This window comes from Monodelphis domestica, chromosome 5 (genome assembly GCF_027887165.1).
Source record: "Monodelphis domestica isolate mMonDom1 chromosome 5, mMonDom1.pri, whole genome shotgun sequence".
NCBI classification, from domain to species: domain Eukaryota; kingdom Metazoa; phylum Chordata; class Mammalia; order Didelphimorphia; family Didelphidae; genus Monodelphis; species Monodelphis domestica.
This window is the reverse complement of record NC_077231.1, coordinates 194903854-194929932: the sequence shown is the minus strand read 5'-3', so window position 1 is coordinate 194929932 and position 26079 is coordinate 194903854. Positions and strand designations below refer to the sequence as shown.

At 34.8% G+C, this 26079-nt stretch overlaps 1 long non-coding RNA gene across 1 annotated transcript in view; it reads right to left on the bottom strand.

The window, feature by feature from the left end:
• The window catches only part of LOC103095483 (uncharacterized), a 74364-nt gene that overhangs the window by 33316 nt on the left and 14969 nt on the right, over positions 1–26079 (bottom strand). The window lies entirely within an intron of this gene.

Genomic DNA, 26079 nt, shown 5'->3' with positions numbered 1-26079 from the left:
GAAAAGAACATGAAACGTAACCATGGAAAATTATTCTAAATCAAATAATTAAATATTTTTTTTTCAATTATAAATAAATAAATAAAATTCAGAGATAAAAAAGAATACTATTTTATACTGGTACACTAATGCACCAATGTTCAAAACTGTTATGGAAAAAAAACTTTAAAATGTACTAGAAAAGTCATTAAATTTTATATATGTAGCTTTAAAATTGAAGACAAAGTTATAAACATGTACATGCAAATATTTATAGTAGCACTTTTATGTTAACAAAGAATCATAAACAAATATTCCCTATCCTAGGGAATGAATGAACAGATTATGGCAGATGAATATAATGAAATATTGTTATGCTGAAATAAATAATGGATTGAAAGAATTTGGAGAAGCTTGAGAAGACAGATGACCTAATTACCTGATGCAGAGTGAAGCATGAAGAATAAAGAATTAATATGATTGACAACTATAGTAAAAAACACCAGCATTCTGATGAATGTAGTGACAAACAACTTTAAATGTTTTATTGATATCTTCTGGTTTTATGCCCCTTAAACTTTACCCTCTGCTCTCTCCTCTCAGAGAACTACCCCTTATAACAAAGAATATTTTAAAAATAAAAGGGAAAAAGAGAGAAATAATTCAGCATCAATGAATACATTGAAAAAAACTGACATATATGCAATGCTGTACACCCATGATTCCCCTATTTCAATGAAGTTAATTATTTTTACTCCAAAATACAGAGTGAAACTTATCTCAGTCCTATTAGCAGAAAAAAATTATGTATAAAGTTTTGAAATAAAAAAATACGTTTTCATATAAAGACAACATTTTTCTTAAGTTTACTTCCTTGCTAGTAGGGAGAATTCTGAGGGTTGGGGGATTAGAATTATTGACAAGTGAAAGTAATATAAAATTCAATATTTTAAAAAGAATGATATACTATAAATATTGGTATTTATGTTCACAATATATTATAAATATTGGTCTTAATGTTCACAAGTGGATATCTCATTTCAAAGAAATAGATTCATGGGTTAAAGTAGGAATCATTGCAAATAAAGAAGGTAGGGAATACATAATGGAACTTAGTGGTTATTTCCAGTAAAGAGGATGCAGAAGAAGTAATAATTTATGGAATTTGGTTAAAGAGTCACAGATTTAGGGGGCAGCTGGGTAGCTCAGTGGGTTGAGAGTCAGGCCTAGAGATGGGAGGTCCTAGGTTCAAATCTGGCCTCAGACACTTCCTAGCTGTGTGACCCTGGGCAAGTCACTTTAACCCCCATTGACTAGCCCTTACCACTCTTTGATTCCAAGATGGAAGGTGAGGGTTTAAAAAAAAAAAAAGAATCACAGTTCTAGAGTAAAAGAAAAAAGATTGTAGTAGAATCTAAATAGCACATGGATAGAACATTAGACTTAAAGTTGGGAGTATCTGGGTTTAAATATGACCTCAGACACTTCCTGGCTTTGCAATGCCAGGCAAGTCACTTAACTCCAATTGCCTAGTCCTTGATGCTCTTCTGTCTTAGAATTGATACTAAGAGAGTAGGTAAAGGTTTTTTAAAAAGGATGTATTGTAAAGACCAGTCCCTTCATTTTACAGATAGGAAAACTAAGGCATAGATAAGTGAAGTGTCATAGAGATTAAAAAAAAAAAAACTCCCATGTCTATATTTTCTCCTCTACAAATACAATTATGGCTTTCCTTTTCAGGAAATTATCTTGTTATCTATCTATACATACATACATATGTGTGTTGTTTAGCAAAGCTTCTTTGGGAATAGATTGTATTGTTTAATTGAATTTTCTGATTAAGGGAGGTTTCAGCAGAAAACTATTTTTCTTTCACCCCTTGTTACAATTCTTTCTAAAATACATAAAGGCAACATTAATGGGAAAATGTTTTTATATTCACCCTTACGTCTTACCTTTATTGAAACAATTGTATCATTATCAATATGTATTTATATTGAATATTTTTACACTATCTCATTATACATTTAGATTCAGAAGGTATAGAAGACTGGGCTCAATCTGCTAAAAATCTTCAATGGCTTTGAAAGTCAAACCAATTTTTTCTACCATTCAAGGTCCTTCATGATATGATCTGGACCTACCTTTCTCCCATAAATTTCCTGAATATGCCTTCCAGTTTAGCCAAACTGTACTTAATCACCATTTCCAAACTCACCCCATACCTTTTTTGCATCTTTGCCTTGTACAGGAACATTCTTTCTATATGAAATTCCCTCCTTCCCTACCTCTAACTGTCAGAATCCTATCCTGAGATGCTATTCCCTTTATGAATCCTTCTCTAATCCTCTTCATAGTCTCCTTACTCATTTTTGTATTTATCTTTTCTCTCATTTTAGATTGTAAGTTCACTGAAGAGAAAGATTTTGTCTTACTCATCCTAGTAAATACCATGACACTCCACATGACATATACCTAGTATATTGATAATAAATTAAATAAATTGATTTTAGTTCCTGGGAAGTTTTATTAAAAATTCCCTATATGAACTTATTTTCCTATGAAATACATCTTCATCATTATAGCTTATAGAGAAATAAAAGGGTTTAAATATTTTTGCACAGTTGTAGCTATAAATAAATATGAAAAACCACCATATGTGACACCAAGTAAAATACACAAATACTCACCAAATATACTTAGAACCCAGAGTTTATGGTAGTTTTTTGAAAAATCAATTAATTGAATTTAAATGTATTTGGAAGCCTGATTTGTGACTTTGAATATATGACTTTTTTTTTAAATGGCTTAAATCTCATCTTAAATGGAAAAAAATAAACCATCAAAGCTTTTTGGGGATAATGAAAGTAAACTTAGATTGGTGCTTTTTTAATCTTTCTGATGGAAATCTGCCAAAAAAGCTTTCACTAGATAACAATCACTGTAATTATAATAGCCTCTGACAACTACTTCAACATGGTCCCTACTCCCATCCTCAGACTAAATATTCTTAAACAAAATCACGGTCAATGACAGGGCTTTGTGCTTAAGTGTATGAAGATAGGATGATGTGAGCGTGGAAAGCAAGTGACCCATTCAAAAGGGAATCACATTGAACCTTCTAGGATAATTCAAATAGTTTATCTTTGTCCTTGAATTGTCACTCCTTTTTGCAATTCAGTGTTTTTTGCCTTTCCTTTTTGACTTCTGATACTTTTCAAAAGTCTGTGAGCTACTGCTTTTGACTTAAAAGAGGGAGAGTGATGGGGATTTAATGGGACAGATCCCAAATGAGTTCATTTCACTTCTTTTCTAAAAAATAAAAAAAAATTGCTGCAAAACAAAAAATAAACAACTAGGTGATTTGGTGACAAAGTATGATACATTTCAATGGGCTGATTTCTTCACTTCATTAAATTGATATTAGGATGTCATGTACATAAAAACATAAAATTGCTTTGGACTTTCTTAGATAAATACCACTCAAAAGTCTGTCATTCTAGAAACTGAAACAAGGACCAAGAAACCATCTTTTTGATATAACATTATATTGCCAATTATATTGACAGATAAATTTTATGGTACTCATGAGAGAGGATTCTACATGATCAAAAGGTTAAACTGCAAATGCAATAATTTCATTGTAGGGAATATTAGGAAAAAATTAAGAAAAATGGTTATCTGTTTAAAGAGTTTCATGGCAATAATGATTATAATTCCCCAAACAAACAAAAACCCTATAAGTAACCCAAATATGAAACATGAAGGAAGAGTTTTAATAACTGTTGGCATGTCAACATGACAGAATGATGATGAAATTAAGACTGACAAGTGGGAGAGATATACATTTTTTCCAATTTAAACATTATTTTATTTGGTCATTTTCAAACAATATTCCTTGGAAACAAAGATCCTTTTCTTTTCCTGCCCCTCCAACCACCCCTCCCCTAGCCAACGCACGATTACACTGGGTATCACATGTTTCAAACCCATTTCCATGTTGTTGGTATTTGTATTAGGGTGTTCATTTGGAGTCTCTCCTCATTCATGTCCCCTCAATCCCTGTAGTCAAACAGTTGCTTTTCTTCGGTGTTTTTACTCCCACAGTTTGTTCTTTGCTTGTGGATAGTGTTTTTTTCTCCTAGATCCCTGCAGAATGTTCAGGGACATTGTGTTGACACTAATGGAGAAGTCCATTACATTCTCTTGTACCACAGTGTATCAGTCTCTGTGTACAGTGTTTTCCTGGTTCTGCTGCTTTCACTCTGCATGACTTCCTGGAGGTTGTTCCAGTCTTCATGGAATTCCTCCACTTTATTATTCCTTTGAGCTTAATAGTATTCCATTACCAACATATACCACAATTTGTTCAGCCATTCCCCAATTGAAGGGCATCCCCTCATTTTCCAATTTTTGGCCACCACAAAGAGCACGGCTATGAATATTCTTGTACAGGTCTTTATCCTTATTATCTCTTTGGGAGTACAAGCTTAGCAGTGCTATGGCTGGATCAAAGGGCAGACCGTCTTTTATTGCCATTTGGGCATAGTTCCAAATTGCCCTCCAGAAAGGTTGGATCAGTTCACAACTCCACCAGCAATGAATTAATGTCCCTACTTTGCCTCATCCCCTCCAGCATTCATTACTTTCCTTTGCTGTCATATTAGCCAATCTGCTAGGTGTGAGGTGATACCTGAAAGTTGTTTTGATTTGTATCTCTCTGATTTTAAGAGATTTAGAAAATGTATGCTATTCTGTGTTCTCCAAATTTACTTATAGTTTCCTTCTTTATGTTCAAGTCATTTACCCATTCTGAGTTCATCTTGATGTATGGTGTAAGGTGTTGATCCAAACCTAATCTCTCCCACACTGCCTTCCAGTTTTCCCAGCAGTTTTTGTCAATGGTGGGATTTTGTCCCAGAATCTGGGCTCTTTGGTTTTGTCATATACTGCCTTCCTGGGGTCACTTACCCCGAGTCTATTCCACTGAACCTCCTTTCTGTCTCTTAGCCAGTACCAAATTGTTTTGATGACCACTGCATTATAATAGAGTTTGAGATCTGGGACTGCAAGACCACCTTCCTTTGTATTTTTTTTCATTATTTTCCTGGATATCCTTGATCCTTTGTTCTTCCAAATGAACTTTGTTATGGTTTTTTCTAAATCAGTAAAAAAAATTTTTTTGGAAGTTCAATGAGTATGGCACAAAATAGATAAATGAGTTTGGGTAGGATGGTCATTTTTATTATATTGGCTCATCCTACCCATGAGCAGTTAATGTTCTTCCAATTGTTCAAGTCTAGTTTTAGTTGTGTGGAAAGTGTTTTGTAGTTGTGTTCATATAGTTCCTGTGTTTGTTTCGGGAGGTAGATTCCTAAGTATTTTATTTTGTCTAAGGAGATTTTGAATGGGATTTCTCTTTCTAGTTCTTGCTGCTGAGCTGTGTTGGAAATATATAGAAATGCTGATGACTTTATTTTGTATCCTGCAACTTTGCTAAAGTTTTTGATTATTTCGACGAGATTTTTGGTTGATTCTTTAGGATTCTTTAAGTAGACCATCCTATCATCCGCAAAGAGCCATAACTTGGTCTCCTCCTTGCCTATTTTGATGCCTTCAATTTCTTTTTCTTCTCTAATTGCTACTGCTAGTGTTTCTAGTACAATGTTAAATAATAGATGTGATAATGGGCATCTTTGTTTCACTCTTGATCTTATTGGGAATGCATCTAGTTTATCCCCATTGCAGATAATGTTAGTTGATGGTTTTAGATATATACTGTTTATTATTTTTAGCAATGACCCTTCTATTCCTATGCTTTCTAGTGTTTTAATAGGAATGGGTGTTGTATTTTATCAAAGGCTTTTTCTGCATATGTTGAGATAATCATGTAATTTTTGTCCATTTGTTTCTTGATATGGTCAATTATGTGGATGGTTTTCCTAATATTGAATCAGCCCTGCATTCCTGGTAAAAAACCTACTTTGTTATAGTGAATGACCCTCCTGATCACTTACTGGAGTCTTTTTGCTAGTATCCTATTAAGATTTTTGCATCTATATTCATTAGGGAGATTGGTCTATAGTTTTCTTTCTCTGTTTTTGACCTGCCTGGCTTTGGAATCAGTACCATGTTTGTGTAATAAAAGGAATTTGGTAGAACTCCCTTTTTGCTTATTATGTCAAATAGTTTGTATAGTATTGGAATTAGCTGTTCTTTGAATGTTTGATAGAATTCACTGGTGAATCCATCAGGCCCTGGGGATTTTTTCTTATGGAGTTCTTTGATGGCCTATTGGATTTCTGTTTCTGATATGGGATTATTTAAGAATTCTATTTCTTCTTCTGTTAGTCTAGGCAATTTATATTTTTGTAAATACCATTTCACCTAGGTTGGTATATTTATTGCCATATAATTGGGCAAAGTAGTTTTTAATGATTGCCTTAATTTCCTCTTCATTGGAGGTGAGGTCCCCATTTTCATCTTTGATGCTATTAATTTGCCTTTCTTCTTTCCTTTTTTTAATCAGATTGACCAGTACCTTGTCTATTTTGTTTTTTTTAAATACCAGCTTCTAGTCTTGTTTATTAGTTCAATACTTCTATCACTTTCGATTTTATTAATTTCTCCCTTAATTTTTAGGATTTCTAATTTGGTTTTCTGCTGGGGGTTTTTAATTTGATCGCTTTCCAGTTTTTTCATTTGTATTTCCAATTGATTGATCTCTGCTCTCCCTTGTTTGTTAATATAAGCATTCAGGGATATGAATTTTCCTCTGAGTACTGCTTTGGATGCATCCCATAAGGTTTGAAAGGATGTCTCCCTATTGTCATTTTCCTCAATGAAATTATTAATTGTTTCTATGATTTCTTCTCTAACTAACTGATTTTGGAGTATCATATTATTTAATTTCCAATTAATTTTTGATTTGGCTCTCCATGTACTCTTACTGATCATTATATTTCTTGCCTTATGATCTGAAAAGGCTGCCTTTATTATTTCTGCTTTTCTGCATTTGTATGCCATGTTTCTGTGACCTTGTCTGTGATCTGTCTTTGTGAATATGCCATGTGGTGCTGAGGTGTATTCCTTTTTGTACCTATTTATTTTTCTCCATATGTCTATTAACTAATTTTTCTAAGATTTTATTGACATCTTTTACCTCTTTCTTTTTTATTTTTTGGTTTGATTTATCTAAATTTGATAGTGATTGGTTCAAGTCTCCCACTAATATGGTTTTACTGTTTATTTCCTCCTTCAATTCCTAGTTTCTCCATTAGAAATGTGGGTGCTATACCATTTGGTGCATACATGTTGATTAGTGATAATTCCTCATTGTCTATACTCCCTTTTAACAGAATATATTTACCTTCCCTATCCCTTTTTAACTGTTCTATTTTTGCTTTGGCTTTGTCAGATATCATGATTGCAACTCCTGCCTTCTTTCTATCAGTTGAGGCTCAAAAGGTCTTACTCCATCCTTTAATTCTAACCCTGTGAGTATCAACCCTCCTCATATGTGTTTCTTGAAGACAACATATGGTAGGGTTTTGGGTTCTAATTCAAACTGCTATTTCTCTACATTTTATGGGTGAGTTCATCCCATTTATGTTCAAAGCTATGATTGACACTTGTGAATTCCCTGGCATTTTGATATCCTCCCCTAATTCTGACCTTTCTTCTTTAGCTATAACTTTTTAAACCAGTGATTTACTTTAGGTCAGTCCCCCTAGTCTCCTCCCTTGATATGCTTCCCTTTCTGGCCCCTCCCTTTTTTGTTCCCTTCCCCTCCCCCTCCTTAATTTTCCCTTCTCTCTTACCCTATTGGATAAGATTCAGGATCCCACTGGATCTAGATGTTCTTCCCTCTCAGAGTTGATTTCACTGAGGGTAATGTTTAAGTAATACCACTTCACTCTCTCTTCCTATCCTTCTCATATGAGAATTCTTCCCCTCCACTTCCCATGTGTATCGTTGTGTGGGAAAGATTATTATATTTAGTTCTTTCACCCCACTCTATTTCTTGAAGTAAATCTTAGTATCATCAATGATTCCCCCCTCCCTTTTTCTTTCTTTTCCCACCAAATTGTCTTGATGCTCCAATCTTTCCCTATGCGTGATTCTTCTAACTACTCTTATGATGCACACAATTTTTGCGAGTTACACATTACGTTTTCTCCACATATTAATATATATATATATATATATATATATATATAATTTGATATGAATGTAGTCCTTATAGAAGAAAGTTTGACTTAAAGAAAAAGATAAGATTTTTCTCCTTTTCCCTTTCTTTCATATTTACCTTTCATGTTTCTCTTGCTCTCTGTATTTGGATGTCAACTTTTCCACTAAGTTCTGGTCTTTTCTTAGCAAATACTTGGAAATCTTCTATTTTGTTGAATGCCCATAATTTCCCCTGGAAGTATATAGTCAGTTTTGATTGGTAGTTGATTCTTGGTTGGAGACCCAGCTCTCTTGCCTTTCTAAATATTGTGTTCCATGCTTTGCAGTCTCTTAGCATGTTAGCCGCTAAGTCTTGTGTGATCCTTATGGGGGCTCCTCTATATCTGAAGCTCCTCTTCTTGGCTTCTTGTAAGATTTTCTCCTTAGCTTTGAAGCTCTTGAATTTGGCAATTACATTCCTGGGGGTTGTCTTTTGGGGATTTAGTACAGAGGGTATTCTGTGAACCCTTTCTATTTCTATTTTTCCCCCTTGCTCGAGAACATTGGGGCAATTCTCTTCCATAATTTCCTGTAGAATGGCTTTGAGATTTTTGTTTATCTCTGTTTTTTCAGGTAGACCAATGATTCTCAAGTTGTCTCTCCTTCCTCCGTTTTCCTGGTCTGTCACCTTGTCAGTTAGATATTTTATGTTTTCTTCTCATTCATTAATTTTTTGGCTTTGCTTTATTAATTCTTGCTGTTTTGCAAGATCCCTGTCTTCCAGTTGCTTAATTCTGGTCTTTAGGGACTGGTTTTTCTTTTCAGCTTCATCTGCTCTTCTGTTAGAGACTTCCAGCTCTTTCTCCAATTGTGAGGTCTTGTCTGTCAGGCTGCTGACCTCTTTCTGGGTTTTTTCCCATTTTTCTTGCCAGAAGGTTTCCTTCTTTTGGGTAAGCTCCAATTTGAGTTCTTCCAGAGCTTGTGGATAATTTCCATTTTGGGCGGCATATTTTGATTTTGTTTGAATTTCATCCTCTTTCTCTTCTTTTCATTGGGTATTCCTGCCATAAAAGTTTACAATAGTCACTTTTTTTCCCCTTTCTCCTTGGACACTTGATTTTGGGCCATGTGAGCCATCCCTTCATTGGTTTTTTTTTTCCCCTTTCCTTTTTGGTTGGAGGTCTGGGTGATATGGGCGGGTTTTCTGTGGATTTCGGTTGCCTCAGACTAGTTCTTCCCAACTCCGCAGTTTGTTAGTACACCTGCCCCCGTGTTCTGTGGCCTCTTCTCACCGGTGTGTAGGAATCTCCTGTAAAACCACTCTGTGGCTTGAATCTCTGTTATTCTCTGTTAGTTTCCAGGGAGCCTGGCATGCCCCCCCCATTATAACAAGGGGCAAAGCTTCAGCCTTAGGAAATTTTTACAGATTCTCAAGACTCCACACTGTTTGCAGTTTGCAGGGGCCCCTCAGTCTGCGCACTCTGCAGTGAGCAGGGTTCTCCCATGAAACCGTCCTGAGAAGTCGTTCTCTAGCAGTCTTTAGATCCCAAGGACCCTGGTGTACCCCCCCCCCCCAGACAGAGACATTCCTCACTCACTCGTTGTCCCAGTGAATGCTCTGATTCCCTACTCTGGTTCCATGGGGGAGGAGGAGGAAGGGCAGCTCAGTTCAGATTTTTGTGCAAGCTTTTCCTTCTTCTTATAGTGTGGCAATGTTCAAACCCCACTTACCTTCGTTTCTATGGGGTACTGGAGAGCCCCTCCATTCTTCCAAAGATGATTTTTATGCTCTTTTGAGGTAGTCTATTTCGTTCAGTGCTGGGGAGGGGAAGCAATTCACATCTAGATTGCAGCCATGTTTACCCAGAAGTCGAGATATACATTTTTAAATTGAAAGACCCTTATGAAATTATATAATGTTTACAGATTTTTAGTTCATGTCCCCTCATTTTAGACAGAAGAATAACCATTTCTAAACAATGTACCATGTATCACTATGGGAATATAAAGGCCCTGTATATTTTACCATGGGTAGATTAATTGGACACATAAAGGACTGTATTTGGGAAATAGAAGCAAAGGCCACTATATCTTACCCTTATTAAAAATATTAAATTAAGGTGCTCTTAGGGCTGCTCTTTGTCAAATATAATCATGCTTCATATTTCTCAAAATGCAAACACACATAAAGAAAAAAATGAGAAATTTCCCCTAGTGGAATAGATTCTTTTCAAGTACTGCACTAAGAAAGGAAGCAGGGATTGATGATCTGAGAAATTAAGCAATGACTTTAAGCAAGAAGCTATTCCTAAAAAATAAATTCTCTACTCATCATAACCAAGATTTTAGGAAGGATTAGTAGGAAAAAAAACTCACAGCATGCAAGAAATAGGGGGAAAATGGAAACCTGAAAGATGACTTTCATCATATTGACCAGAATTCGTTAGGTCTGTCAAAATGGAAAGACATTGGATTCCATATAAAATGTAGTACTTAATAGTAGGTCTGTTGTAAAATAGTAGATATAGAGTAAGAAGGGGCCTTGGGTAATCATCTAACCCAATCCTTCATTTTACAGATAAGAAACCAAAGCCCACATTGGTTAAGAGACTCAACATATGGACAGTGTGAACAGGTACCAAGTGATAGAGATGGGATTTGATCTTTGACTTCATATCTATCACTTTAAACACTTGTTTGTATGTTTTTTTTTTCTTTCTGGTCTTTATTAGTTTTTTTTAATCATTTTCCAAAATCCTACTTAAAATACTGTCCCTGTTTTTCTTCTCAATCTTGGTCATATGTAAAGAATTTAATGGATCTGGACAAGAGGAGTGAGACAGTGAACCAATAATAATAATACTCTGGAGAGGGCAATAAACAAATTCAGGGCATTATTTACAAGAGAATTAAAAATAGAAAAGTAGCCTCTGCAGAACCTCAGAAAAGCAGACTACATCATTGATGTGAATAAATAAAAAAGAATTATTAAAGAAAATTTCCTAGAACAGCAAAAGATATTGATGAAAGACAGAGAAATCACAAGAGATCTTGGGCAAGATGCCAAACAATGCCCCCTTCCCCATTTTCTCCTCACCTCAAGTTTGAAAACTATGGATACCTACACCCCACCAAAAAATTAACTCCTGCCCCTATTGCTCTATAATAATCTGACCAAAAGAGAGCTGGGGGGGGGGCATGTCTTCTTCCCCCTCCAGCCTAAGAAGGGGAAGAAAATACTTTACCAGATTATAGTGTGAAGAATAAGGCATCCATACTTTTACCTGACTAGGTAGGAATTAGTTTCCCTTCTTCTAAAAACAGAAATAGACAATCCACTTCTATTTGTTTCAAAATCTAATAGACTACTTATTTTTATGATTTGAAATTGATATTTGTAAAGGATTTTCTTTATGGTAGCCTTGTGGGGTAGGCAGTCATGGATTTGCTGATTCCCTGAGTGCCAGGCATGAAATGTAAGAATCATTATTCTCTAGTCTCTACCTTGTCTTCAGCATTGTTCCCAAGTATCTGCATATGTAAGCTTGAACTGAGATGTAAAGACTAGGGCCCAGATGAGGTGCCATGACCCATGCTTCTCTAAGAGAGCAATGACTCCACTTGGCTACTTGAATGGAATCTTTCCAAAGGGGGTCTATTTCAAACTATTTTTACTACCTTGGGAAAACTGGCAGAGTTTGGCTCTGACTTGTTAGTTACTGGAACACAAATGTTCTAAAAGACCCCCCAAGTTTTGGTTCTTTTAATCCATAAACACACATTAATCAGGACTTGGTGATAGAGTTTGTCCTTGATAAGATAGGAAAAGAACTTCATCCTGAATCAGAAAACCTAGGTTCAAATCGTGACTTTGACCATGTGATCTTGAGTAAGTCACTTAACCTCTGTGAGTCTCAGTGTCCCCATCTGTAAAAGGAGAACATCAAATCCAATAACCTCTGAGGTTCCAACCAGCTCTAATTATCCATCTATGCTCCTATATTTTCAATTTCCCTTGAGGCATTAGGAAGGACTGAACAATAAGTCAGGTGAGTGCCACCTAGTGTTAGCCAGTAGATCACTACATCATTTATCATGCATAGCTAAGAAATTTTCAACTCACATATTCAAAGATGCCTCCTTTGATTAAATCTTTATTGCCTTCATCACAACCTCTGATTCCTCTCAGTATTTACCTATTAATCTACAATACCTACCTTATTTTGCCTAAGGTACCATATTACTTTTACATTGCTCTAAAGCAAATGAGAAATAGACTTTGAGTGAACAAAGACTTGTATTCTCCTCCATCAACCCTCATTCAACATTGATGATTAACTGATTCTGATCATTTCTGCTAAACTAATAGGGACCTGCTTATTTGTGAGCAGGCTTTCTTTACCTTTCTTTTGTCAAAGTTACAATAAATTCTAGCATATCCTTTTAAAAATTTCATATATAGAGTGTCTGCTTCCAACTTTTATGAAAGGAAATTCACTTCTAATGGAGCTAAAGCCCTTTTTTTCATTATGTCCCAAAGTAATAGAGCACTAGCTTTAAAGACTCCAACTCTAAAGATAAAGTGGAGTATAAGTCCAATAATCCAAATGCCAAATTTCTGTTAAGGAAAGATTTAAAAGTACTTTACTTAATTCATAGTGGGTTTATATGTGTATTAGGTGAAGATAAAATGCTAGCTGATGTGTGTAGCAGGTAGGACTAAATGGTTATCACATAGATGGTGAAGCCAATGCCAGAAGAGCTAGTACTATGAAAATCAGATGCTCCCTAGGACTTCTCTACAAAAAGGCCAAAAAGTGTAAATTCCTCCTTTCTAGGTATATCTTTTCCTAAAAGGATGGGAACATTCACAAAGGAAAACCACCAATTTTCCTGTAAACATAATGAATTAGTTTACCTACCACTTTCTAATGTATGCTTGATAACTTTCTGGCATGACTTCTTTAGGAATGACCCACAGGCTGACCTTCAAAAGGGGAAAGGTGGGTTAGAGGCAGAGCAACCTCAGAAAGAGTGTGTCCATTTCAGCTGATTATTATTTTAAATAATCAGTTCATGAATTGTGTTTCAGTTTGCACTTTTAGTCAAATGAACATTTTTAAAAATTATTTTGTCTTGACTCTAGCTGGCTAAAAATATAAAAATATGTTGGCATGGTACAATGACACCAATTTTAAACCATTAGTAAGACTTTATCTCCACCTCTGTAGGTGAGAGTTCCCAATTCACTCTAACTCCAAGAACCATTTTCCCATCCCCAGTGATTAGAGACTGGACTATTTGCAAGAGCCATAGACACATTCTACTTGGATGACCAGGGAATCACCAACTACAACCTTTTGGGTAGGATGGAGATGTGCCATCTCAACTGCCACTGACCCCTGGCTTTACCATCTATCCTACCACATTGTTCTCTAGGCTTCTAGATAGTGACATCTGATTTGCTGACCCCAAGGATCTCTAGACTTTTCTATCTGCTCTGAAGAAGATTCCTCTATGGTTTATCTCTCCCAATTAGAATGTTGGCTCTTTGAGAGCAGGAAATGAATTTCTCTTTGTATCCATAGCACTTTACCTTTAGCCCAAACGAAGTACTTAACAAATTCTTTTCAATTCATTATTCATTCACTCCTTCATTCATTTATTTCACAAGCATCAAGCATGGTTCTTACATTTCACAAGTTTTATGTTTCACAGCCAGCTATAAAATTCAGGAAATACTTCCCTAATGTGATATAATAGAAAGACTATTGCATTTGGAGTCAGAAGGCCTGTAATTTAAGTGTGGGTTCTACTACTTGCTCTTTATATAAATTAAAACAAATCACATAACTTCTATGGTTTTCTGTGAGATGAGAAGATTTTTCTAGGTGATCTCTACAATTCCTTCCAGCTCTAAATGAATTACAGTATTTACAAACCAAATAAGGCAGGATGAGGAGAGATTGCTGTGAGCAAAACATAGAAAAATACTTTTCCAGAAAACAGTTTTGAATACAGAATACAAAAAAGATACAATTTCCAAAAATACCTTGTATAATTTATCAGATACTTAAGAATGGTTTCCCCTAAGCCATAGGTTTGGTGTGAGGGCAGTACTCTATAAAGTTTGAAACTCTTTATAAATGTGAGATATTATCATTGAGCCAAAATCCTTTTCTTAAATACCAGAATATGTTTGGGAAAGACAAGTAAACTTTTAATCAAAATGACTGAGATATTATCTCAAGATTAGCTGTCACCTTTTTCTTATTTAGATTGTGTCTTCTTTAATGTACCATCCTTAATATGATACCAAGATATAATCATCAGTTGGTCATCCATTTACTTTGATGGATCTATGTTCATATCATTACAAGTATTCTGTCAATGATACATTACCTATTTAACTCTTGTATATGTCCTCCTATAAATTGTCCAGCAGTTGGGGGCTGAGAGTGTGAGGCAGTTAGACAATTTCATCTAGATCTCTTATCACTGGGTATATACTCATGGATCCATGATCCTTCCTCTCAAATCACAACTGGCCCAGCTCCTTTTAGTAATCATGTTATCTCTTTGATGACATCCTTCACTATATCTGTTGTACACAGTTCTTCAATAGCAAAGTACTTATACCTATCCTGTGCTTTTCCATTTTCCTTCGACTATTGACCTTTAAACAACAAAACCATCACTGAACTATCAACTCTATGGCATATCACTAAAATCCTGTATTATTTTATTATAATTTTATGATAATGCCTAGAAAAGGCAATCTTGTGAGAGATAATTATTTTATCATCTTATTGTCATGGACATATATGACACAAGATCTGTGCTTCCTATTTAATGGACTTTTGGGATTTTTACCCTAAATTTTAATGCTTTTTGGTCTCTTTGGAGCTTCCTTACTGTAAGCAGTCTAAGTAATTTTATATAATTTTCATTTTATTTTGTGAACATTTGGTAACACTGTTGTCCTTTCTCCTAATAAATTAATTGTGTTGACATCGAAATAGTTATAAACCAAATGGGAGAGAGAATGCTAGGAGCAAAATATGTCCAGTTTTGACATGATAAGATTTCTAAAATAATGTCAGGATAGTCAAGTACTTATCAACATTTAATAGATATTTCACAAAACCACTAGATTCCAGAACTTGAGACAACCTTATCCAATCTATACCTAAAAAATAATTCTTTTTATAACATTTAACAAGAGGCCAGACCACTTTTGCCTGAAAATTTCCAGTGAATGAGAAATCTACTAACTCCTGGAATCCTCTGCTGGATAGTTTTAATTGTTAAGAAATTTCCTCTTATATCAAATCTAAATTTGCCTTTTTCCAGCTTCCACCCACTCTCCAAGTTATGCCCTCTGGGGCCAGGAACAGTAAATCTAATTTCTCTCTCACATGACAAGCCTTCAACTATTTAAAGGCAGCTATCATGTTCTCTCAATTGAAATAGCTCATAATTTCTTGGGCATGATGTATTGATTTTGTAGATACTACTGAACCATGAAAAAGTTTAGTACTTTTGAATTCTTATATAATTCTAGCATAAGAAATTTAGCATAATTTAATTCTATTCATTTTCTGGATTTTGAAAAATTAATATCTTACAAAGATATTAAGATTGTAAGCTGTCAATCACTGTCACTCATTATTCTGGTCAAAGTGTCAAGTCAGTTTGGCATCGCCAGTGTTGAAGTTACTAAACGACATGAGTCAGAAAGCAGTAGCTAAGAAAGGTGTTCCCAACACACATGAAAACTCATAAAACAATCTTAACTTTTCAAAGATCTGTGGCATTTAAGGTATTTCAAATATAATAAAGCAAGGGGTTTAAATATTATTGGATTTCCTTGTTTTTGTAACCTGAAAAATAGCTAGTCTCTTTTACACTATATTCAATCATAAAATGCCTGTGCACTTATCTAAATTTAAAGAAAATTGGCCAACAGTAGTGGTGTGTGATGGCGATGGAGATGGGGTGAACTCAAACTACTGGCCTTTTTGATTAAACCTTAAATAGACACAGCCTGCTTAATTGTAAAGTTCCAAAAAAAATTGAAATAAAACAAAATAATTGAAAGACTATTGTTCAGTAACACAAGAAGATATATGGATGTAGTTTATGGAGCCCAAATTACCTGAGGCTATACCCAGCCAACTGACTACTTCTGTGCCCTTGAGGGGAATTACATTATCTGTTTCTGATTACTTTTCTATTATCTGAAGGTAACCTGGCTTTCCAAGACCTCTGGGAAATGTCTGGGGTAAAGGTTCAGGAAAGTTCCAGTGTACTCGGGAAGGCTGATGGGATCAAAATAATGACGATAGTCACAATTTGATGTGTTGCTTCTCCCAGCTTATTGGATACCTACACTTCTGAAATATCCTGGGAAAGCTAGGTTACATGAAATGGTATGAATCAGAATTTCTTGGTTTACATTACTTGCCATTAGCAAATAGTCTTAAATTTGGAATGGTGTCCAATGTATTTGAATTGTCAGACTACCATTCCCTCTGATGTTATTTGTTGCAAAAAAAATAGGCTTATTTGGCATATGAATCAGGTTCCCATACAGTTCAGAAGGCTCACTTGTATGCATTCTTGTGCCTGTAGAAGATAAGGTGTGACACTTTTTATAACACTTGTGGATGTGAGTGTCCCTTTTGAGGCTGAAATTGGCCAGTCAATTTTTGTCCCTTGCCTCTCTTCCCTATTCCCTTTGTCTCTAGAAATTTAGTAAGTGAAGCTTGTTTAAAACAGGAGAGTAATATAATGGCCCCTCTGAACAATGTGTTCCCTCCACTGATGCTGTATGGCATTCATGTAAGAAAGTTATGCTCAGGAAAAATTCTACTTCTAGAAAAGAGATTTGTCTCCTCCTAATTTAAAGTCATACTTATGTTTAGTTATACCCTCACTTCTTTATGGCTGAAGCAAATTTCAGGTTACTAAAAATGTTTAGGTAAAGAAACAAATAGAGCATGTTCATTGGGAAGGGGGGTTTGGAGAAAAAATTATTCTTTTCTTGGAACCTCTCTCAGTAAAGAGGGAATGTTATAGGGTATGTGGGTATGTATGTTTGTTTGCTCATGTGTGTGGTTAGAAGAGAAGATATAATCAGTAGCTACAGTCTGAATCTTCTGCCCCATTATTCCTCTAGGACTGATTGCCTTTCTTAATTTCTCTTTCCTATACTAGATCAATCCTCCTTTTTTATTCATTTCATCTATTGCCCATGTAGCTTGTCTCTTGAGGTCGTCCTCTCCGCTCAGTGCCTCATGCTGTCTCATAGACTATGTATTTCCATTTTAGGACTATTGGGCTTGATTAGTCATAAGTTACTCTTGGATTTGAAATAATTTTCCATCTTAACTACAAATTCTAAAATGACTGTCAGTTTTCAAAGTCCTATTAAAAGTTTTAATCTTTTCACTCTTTAGAAATTTTCACATCATAGATTTAAATGGGAATTATATTGGGGAGATCATTTAATTTGACCTCTTTACTGTATAGATGAGGAAAAGTAAAGTCTAGAGATCTTAAGTGATTTGTCCAAAGTTAGTCATCTGTTAAATAACAATCAATATTTGAAACCAGGTCATGTGACTCCAATTCCAGTATTCTTTTCACTGTTCTATGCTGCTTTCAAGAGTTCAAATCCCATGTCCCACACTCAACTAATTTCAATGGGGTGAAAATGGCAACATGATAAGCTACTACAATTCTGATAAATTATTTAACTTGCAAAGGCTACAAGAAAAGACTATAGGGGAGGAACAGTTGGTGTACAACGTTCTGTTTGAAGATGTTTGTGATACAGCAGAGAATGTATCAAGTGTCTCCCTCTTGTGCCAATTTTAGACTGACATGAAGAAAACAGAGGTTGTCCACCAACCAACACCACACCATCCATTTGTGAAACTATCAGTTAGAGCAAATGGAGAAATTTGAAATGCAGTGGATAAGTTCCTTCCCCCCACTTTTTAAAAATCTCTTTAGGATATAGACCTACTAGAGGATCACTATTTTATAGCCCTTTGGGCATAGTTCCAAATTGCCCTCCAGAATGCTTGGATTAGATCACAATTTCACTAAAAATGCATGAGTCTCCCAATTTTGTCATAACCCCTCCAACATTGATCACTTTCCTTTAGTCTTATATTGGCCAATCTGATAGGTGTGAGATGGTACCTCAGAGTTGCCTTAATTTGTATTTCTTTAATCAAGAGTGTTTTAGAATAGTTTATATAATTATTGTTAGCTTTGATTTCTTCATCTGAAAACTCTTTACTCATACCCTTTGACCATTTGTCAATTGGGAAATGACTTGTATTCTTATAAATTTTACTTAGTTCTTTATATATTTGAAAAAGTGAGATCTTTATAGGATGAGCATCTTTGATAGCTTCATTTAACATATTAAAAAGCTATGGTTCAGAGAATTTTAATGGCTTGTCATATGCCTGATATCAGATATGAAATTTGAATCCAAGTCATTCTTGATTATGTCTAGCATTCTTTCCATATCATAATTTTTGCTTCTTAACTATGTTATATCAATGACCATATATAATATAGATTCAAAACATGGTTAACTGATTGAAAATCCTGTGCCTTATTTCCAGAAATAATGTCATCAAGATTTTATCAATCTTGTCAAAATTATGAGAAAATGATATTAAAATAGTCTGAATACCTTATGGGAAATGCACCATCTTAAATGGTTGATGAATGTTTTAACTTAATTAAACATTATGGCTTTATTTCTTTGGCATCAGAGCTAAAAACTTTAAAGATCACCTAATTTAATTGTCACTAATTTCCATTTAAGGAAACTGAGAACCAGATGGATTAATGACTTGCTCAAGGTCACATAGTGTGACTGAGTTAAACATTAAAACCAAGGGCCTCAGTGACCAGGAACAGGATTAATTCTGGAATTCCACAATGACTTAACAAATCTCTTCTATGGTAAAAATTTCCACTAAATCCTATAGCATATACCAATTTCTGTACATATAAGCCACTTTGACTAAACTAACCAATTTAGTCCAACACCACCCCAGAACTCTCCACCTTTGTGAAGGAGACATTTCTGTTGTTCCCAGAGCTTCCTAATTTGTTGAGCTCTTTTGAACAATATGACATATTTCTTTGATTTGCCTTAGTGATCTCTAGGACTGTGAACTATATATATATATTCTGAGAATTATTGGATCTTTTCATCTTTGTAAATACCTTTAAGAAATTCATGGTGAGATACATTTTTTAAACAAAATCTTAATTAAAAAAAAAAAAACTTCTCATGCCAGAGTGGATATAGCTGTTATCCATCATGTTGGATGTGTTCAACTCTCAACAAAGGAGAAGAGAGGAAAAACTGAAAGAATGGTGCTGGCCCAAGGGCTATTTTTATGCCCAATGTGAATTACAATCTAAAAAAATCTGCATATTCTACTTGCCTCATTCTCACACTAGATGTTTTACAAATATATAAGAATAACAAATAACTTGTCAATGGACAACTGAGGAAACTAAGCCCTGAAATCTCTATTCTAGAAGTATGGATTACTTAAGAATAGAGATTTTTAACTCATTTGCTGACTTTATTGATTTCTACCTAATTAAGCAAACATTGTTTTTTGCTTATCATAACCATTTATGAAAAACTTACTAGTATATTCCCAGGAGTTGACTGCTTTTGGAAATAAGTTTTATCATGTGCCCTAAAGTCATCAATAATTAGATTATTATTTTGAAGCACCATTCTAGTCTATGTTCTCTCTAAAGAGCAGAAGAATTTGTAATTTTTTTGCAATAAAAAAAGCTAGTTTTTTTTTGTTGTTAAAAACAAATATCAATGAAGAAACTATCATTAAAGAATTGACTATCTGGACTGAAGATAATTTACAAATGATGACCTTTGTTAGTACTCATTGGTGTATTAGAAATAATTTAACCTTGGGAAAGCTTTCTTAGCACCCTCTGAACATTTATGAGAATGAAACTCATAAGACAATTGAGTGGCATATGGTGGATGCCACTAGGTTGTAACATATAATAAGGAGTTACACAGAAATAGAATAAAAGCATATTATTGATGAAATTATGATCAGGGTAAAAAGATGAGCTTTTGATGAGGCAAGAACGACCAAATAGTTCCTGTATCCTCATGACAGCCAGAGAATACAAGAAAGGTACCCTTTATGTCTAGTGGATATTTTGTAGTAGTGAACATGTAGGAAGACATACACAGACAAGAGTTGCAGAGTCTAGGCAGGCATTAATTGGTTGCAGTCTGTGTTACTGAAGGGAATGTCTGCCTCAATGAGATCTATTAAAATATCAGAATACAGTATAGTTTATTTATTGTTCAAGAGAGTTCTGCCTCATTCTCAGATTTTCACATTAATCATGTGAATTATTTTTTGTTTTGTTTTGTTTTGATCAACTACTTCTAAATTATTTTTAGTGGCACAAAGCTATTATCCAAGAAAAAAATTTGTGCTGAGACACAGGTCTATAATGTCAGGGTGGTATATGATCAAAGCAGTATTTGTTTAACTGATAGGTTATGATTCAGAAGATGGTAAATGTAAATTCTTGCTATAGTCCCCATATTGATATTTTTCAGGATTTCTATTCAAGAGATGTTTTTTAAACTCTACCATGGTGAATCTGCCATATGAGAAAAAGAGTAAGAATATCTTTCCAGACATCATGGAATGTTAGAACTTGATATGAAATCTCTAAGACCTTCAAAAAATAATCTTTTAAGTGTCCCTGGCTAGTGATAAATATGAAAACTACAAGAATAGAGCAGAGAGGAACAGAATGGATTGAAAAAGTTTTCATGGCATTTGTAGAAGTTGTTTCTTTTTCTAGACCTTAACATTCAGAGCATTATTTGTCTCATAGAAACAAAGCTCTAAAAAAACATGTGTAGGCAAGAGCTAAATCCATTAGACAACAGGTGTGTATGTGTATTTTTAGTTCATTCTATTACTAGTTAAATATCACATTTAAAAAAGAAAAGTTTAACAATTATTTTCAAGTGATTGAAAGAGATAGTTTGAGAATCTAAAGTAGAAATACTAGAGTGATCAAAGGATAAAACCAAGAAGGTGACTGAGCAGCAACAAAGATGAGGAGCCAGGAATTGTTAATCTCCTCTTTTCTCTTTCCCCTTTCAAACACACACACACACACACACACACACACACACACACACACACACACACACACACCACAAATTGGGTGTATATTAGTCATTGGTACAGAGGAGGAAAATAACTGGAAAGGAGGAAAGAAAATATAAAAATACTAGAGACTAGAAGGGAAATTTTATAATACCAAATGGAAAATGTATCTTTTTCTTTTTAAGTTCTTTGTAACCCAGGAAATTATGAAAGACAGCAAAAGATGAAAATAGTAAATGTTGGAATGGCTCAGAAAAAAAAAACAACAACAAGCACTCTGTTGTTAGAGCTGAGAATTGTTCTAATCTTTTCAAAAAACTATGAAATTATTTATGCACAGCAGTAAAAATTGTCTATAAATTTTGTCCCAGATATTCCAGTGGTAGCAAATTACTTCAAGGATGCCAAGAACAGACATACTCATAAATAACAAAAAATTCACAATAGTAATTTGTTTTGTGGTATCAAGGAACTATCCATTAGTAATGGTGAAGCAGATTATATAATAATAAAATATTATGCCATTCAAAGATTAAATATGAAAAATTCAGAAAAATAGGGGAAGAATTTTATTAACTGATTCAGTGAAGAAATAAAACAAGCAAAACAATATACACAATGTCCATGATGAAGATATTTTTTAAAAATAAAACAAAATTATCTACTATGCAATAACCAACGGAAATAATACTGGCAACTGAAAATTTGATCAAACTTTAAGCGGGGACTAGAGTGTGACAAAAAGTTTAAAATTCATTCTATAGTTGAGTGCATTTTAAGATTGAGGCAAATAATGATGTTTATTTACAATTTTAGAGGAGCAGTTAATGCTCAAAAAGGAATATCAAGAAGGGAGATGAAATGAGAGAGAAAGACATTCTCAGTAGAAATCAAATTGATATTGTGGAGGCAGAAATAGCAGGGCATGATAACTGGATGTAGGGCATGAGGGAGAGAAATATTTATCAAAGATGATGTTAATGTTTTAAACAGAGATAACTGGGAGACAAATATGTTAGCAAGAAAAATAAAAAAGTAAGGAGAAAGAAGGATTATTGGGAAAGATAATGAGCTCAGTTTTGAACACGTTGAATTTTAAATTTCTTCAGTATATCCAGGTAAAGACAAGAAGCAGATAGGTACACATTCTGGATTAAAGGATAAAAGGGAAATTTGAACTGGAGATAATATATTTAGAATTTATGTGCATAAAAATTAAAACTGAAGTCACATGAGTGGATTAAAATCAAGTTATAGGGATTTTAATAATAATTTGCCTATTGAATTTTCTTTCTTTCAGTTAGAAAACTTGGAATCTCTGAACTCTTCAGGTCTAAATATTCAGTTTCTCACCTACTAACTTATTCAGGCAAGGTGAAGTATTAAAACAATAAAACATTTAACCAGGATAGAAATAAATAATATAGAATTTTTTACAAATCTCCCAAATCAGTATAATTTCAACCTATTCCCCACCAGAGGAGTTTGAAGTATGCATTTTTTTAACAACTCATGGCTCCTTTGGAGCTATGTCTTTGAAACTGAAGTGCAAGATGGTGAGGGTGATATTGGAATCTTCAGTATCTGCAACCCCCAGACATTTCCTATTAGCTCCTGTCCTAGTTGCTTCTGCTGCTCATGGCTATCCACTGCCTAAAACTATTAGCTTGGATTGCCTCAGGAGCTACTCATCATTTCTAGCCTTAGGCACCATTTTTTAACTTCTCATAGCTAGAATATCTTGTCTTCTACATCATCTCTGCACAGAATTCCATCTAATGGAATATTGCTGCTGATGCTAAAAAGCTCTCCCTGATCCTGATGTTCATAAACACAAAAATCACCTCCATTTGCATCTTGGAATTAAAACTCTTTTCCCCTCATCCCTTTACCCCTGTTCTATGATCAGTGCTGACAGACACACACACCTCACAGGAACTGTTCTTTCCAAATATTTTAGAAAGCCAGATATTGTGAAATGTAGTCCTAATATTTCACCTCCTTTCACCTTCCACTATATCATGGAGGGTAGGGCAGGATGGGGCTGGACAAGACATAATAGAGGTAAATCTAACCCAGACTCTTCATTTTTTTTCAGACGAACAGATCATGGCTGAAAAAATTAAACTCAATTGCCCAAAGCTAATAAAAGTAATAAAGAGAAGAGAAAACTCTTCATCTTTTCCCCCCACCCTGATGAAGTGTAAGCTCCCTAAAAGCATAAAGCATGTCCACATATTTCTGTTTGGAGATAAACTACAGTGTTGGTGAACCTTTTAGAGACTGAGTGCTCAAACTGCACTTTCAAGCCACCTGTGAGCCCCTCCATATTATCCTAGAGATTGGAGGGAGGAAGCACTCTCATTGGTCTGTTGGACAGAGAGGCAGAGCATGCAAAAATGTCCTCAGGCATCATGGAGAGGAGGGCCAAAGCAGCCACCTCCATGCTGCCAGGGCAAGCATGCATGTCTTCTCCAACATAGGACTAGAGTAAGGGGTCTTGATCTGATGTCTATGAATTTTTTAAAAAGTATTTTGATAGTTAAGTTTCAATATGATGCCCAGCAGAAGTCACTGTGACTCTCATAGGACATGACCTATTAAAGTCTCTACTCCTTTCTCTCCTCTATAGATGAGGGAAGAAAAAAAGCCCAAAGGCTTCTGGCACACATCAATCAGTCTCAGTAGGAAATACTGAAATTAACTCATGATGATTTTAGTCTAAGACTAGGTCCAGTTCCACTAATTTCCTATTTCTACAAAGCTTTAAAAAAAGAAGAAGGAAAAAATCTTAAAATGCAAACTGGAAACAGAATTAATAAGATGCTTCAAGTCCTAAGGCCATCTGTTGATGGCCAAGTAAGAATGGCACAAATTTATGATGCTACTAAAATTATCTTATCTTTATTAAATCATTGTTTTAAAAAAATAAGTAGCTAATGGGAAAAATTTTTAAATATTCAAAGCAACCCTTAGTAATTAACCTTACAACCTGAAATAAAACAATAGGGAGAAACTGAAAGGTGGAGCAGATTCACCATTATTGCATAAGTTTCTCAGAAACAAGAGAATTCAGTCACTCTCTGCTGGATTCTCTTAATAAGCTGATCTGTGAGCCAGGGAAGAGAGAGTTCTCCAGCTGCTAAGAGGCTTCTCTGTCTCCTGGGAGGAGTCATCCATCTGCCCCTGCTTCTGCTGCTACTTCTGTTGCTCACATTCTCTAGCTCTTATCCTATCCATCTCCAGAGAGATTTTTCAAAATCCCACTGAACAGGAAATTCCAACTCTTTTGACCCCAGCCCCAATCTTAATGTAATGATTAGAGCTGTTTCTTCTCTTTTTTATTGTCGTTCAGTCATTTTGCCCATGTCCAATTCTTTGTGAATCCAATAGAGGTTTTTTTAGCAAAGATACTGGAGTGGTTTGCTATTTCTTTCTCCATCTCATTTTACCAATGAGAAAAACTGAGGCTAACAGGTTTGAGTAACTTGCCCAGAGTCATACTCTAGGTAACTAGTACTTAGGAAAAAAACAACCAACTATTCAGGGTCCCAGCTTTGGCAAACAGACCTTTTATAAATATAATAATATTCCTATGTATTTTATATATATTTAAAAACATTCTAAGAAGTCTTTCATATGCTTCACCAGACTGTTTAAAAGTTAAGAACTCTACTCTAAGATTTGTGGGTTGCCCACTACTATCTTTTACATCGAATATATGTTTCCCTCTTAGTGTGTCTATGTCAGAGATCACTGGATCCTGCAAGTCAGTGATCATGGGACCCTGACAGAAATAGGTCTCAATGGTCAGAGGAAAAAACACATTGTTTTGTGATTATCCCAAATCTGATTACCACCTCCCTTCACACAAAATGTTACATTGTAACATTGGGATTTGGGGAGAAGTGATACATCTGGAAGAATAGTTTGTGGGAGAAAAGTAGCCAAGAAAGGTTGTAAAGGTACCCTGAGACAGTTTGCATTTTCTTAGCAGAGAAGAGGAGAGAATAAGAATAAAGAAGAGAGCACTGTTCTTCTATTTTCTTTCTCCTTTTCCCACTACTAAACAGTTTTTTAAAAGATAAATTGTCTAGGATGTTGGGTGAATTAATTGAGCCAAAGCAGTTCATAAATGCATTTGTAATACACATTAAGACTGTCAAGTTCTTTTTATTGTTATTCAGAGAAACATATAAGCAAGGATGTGCTTCCATATGTTTCAGAAAAATTTCCCAGATATGCAACAAACACTTTTTAAGTTTAATCTCCATTATTAAAATTTTCTCCATCACTTTCTTAAGTCTAGACAATGAACAAAACAAGAAATCAAGCTCTGATTTGTAGTTTCACTATGTCTGAAGTGTAAATGTTCACACTGAAAATTCAACAATGGCTGTCCTAGACAGTCTGCAGCAGTTCCAATGTACCCCTGAACATTAGTCACCATGATGTGCTGGAACTGGTTTGTACTAGCTTGGGAGAGCCAAATAAAATTATATTATCAGTGTGAGCACTTATATCACAAAACCTGGAAACTGCTACAAATCAGGGCTTGGTTTCTTATATTGATGTTCTAGGTTTAACATTAGTAATACTGATTAAACATAAAAGTGTTTTGATTATACATTATTTTTCAACAACAGGTTGTTAACTATGTAGAAGCACACCCCTGATAAACTGCCATTTTGGTACTCTCCTGTTATTAAAA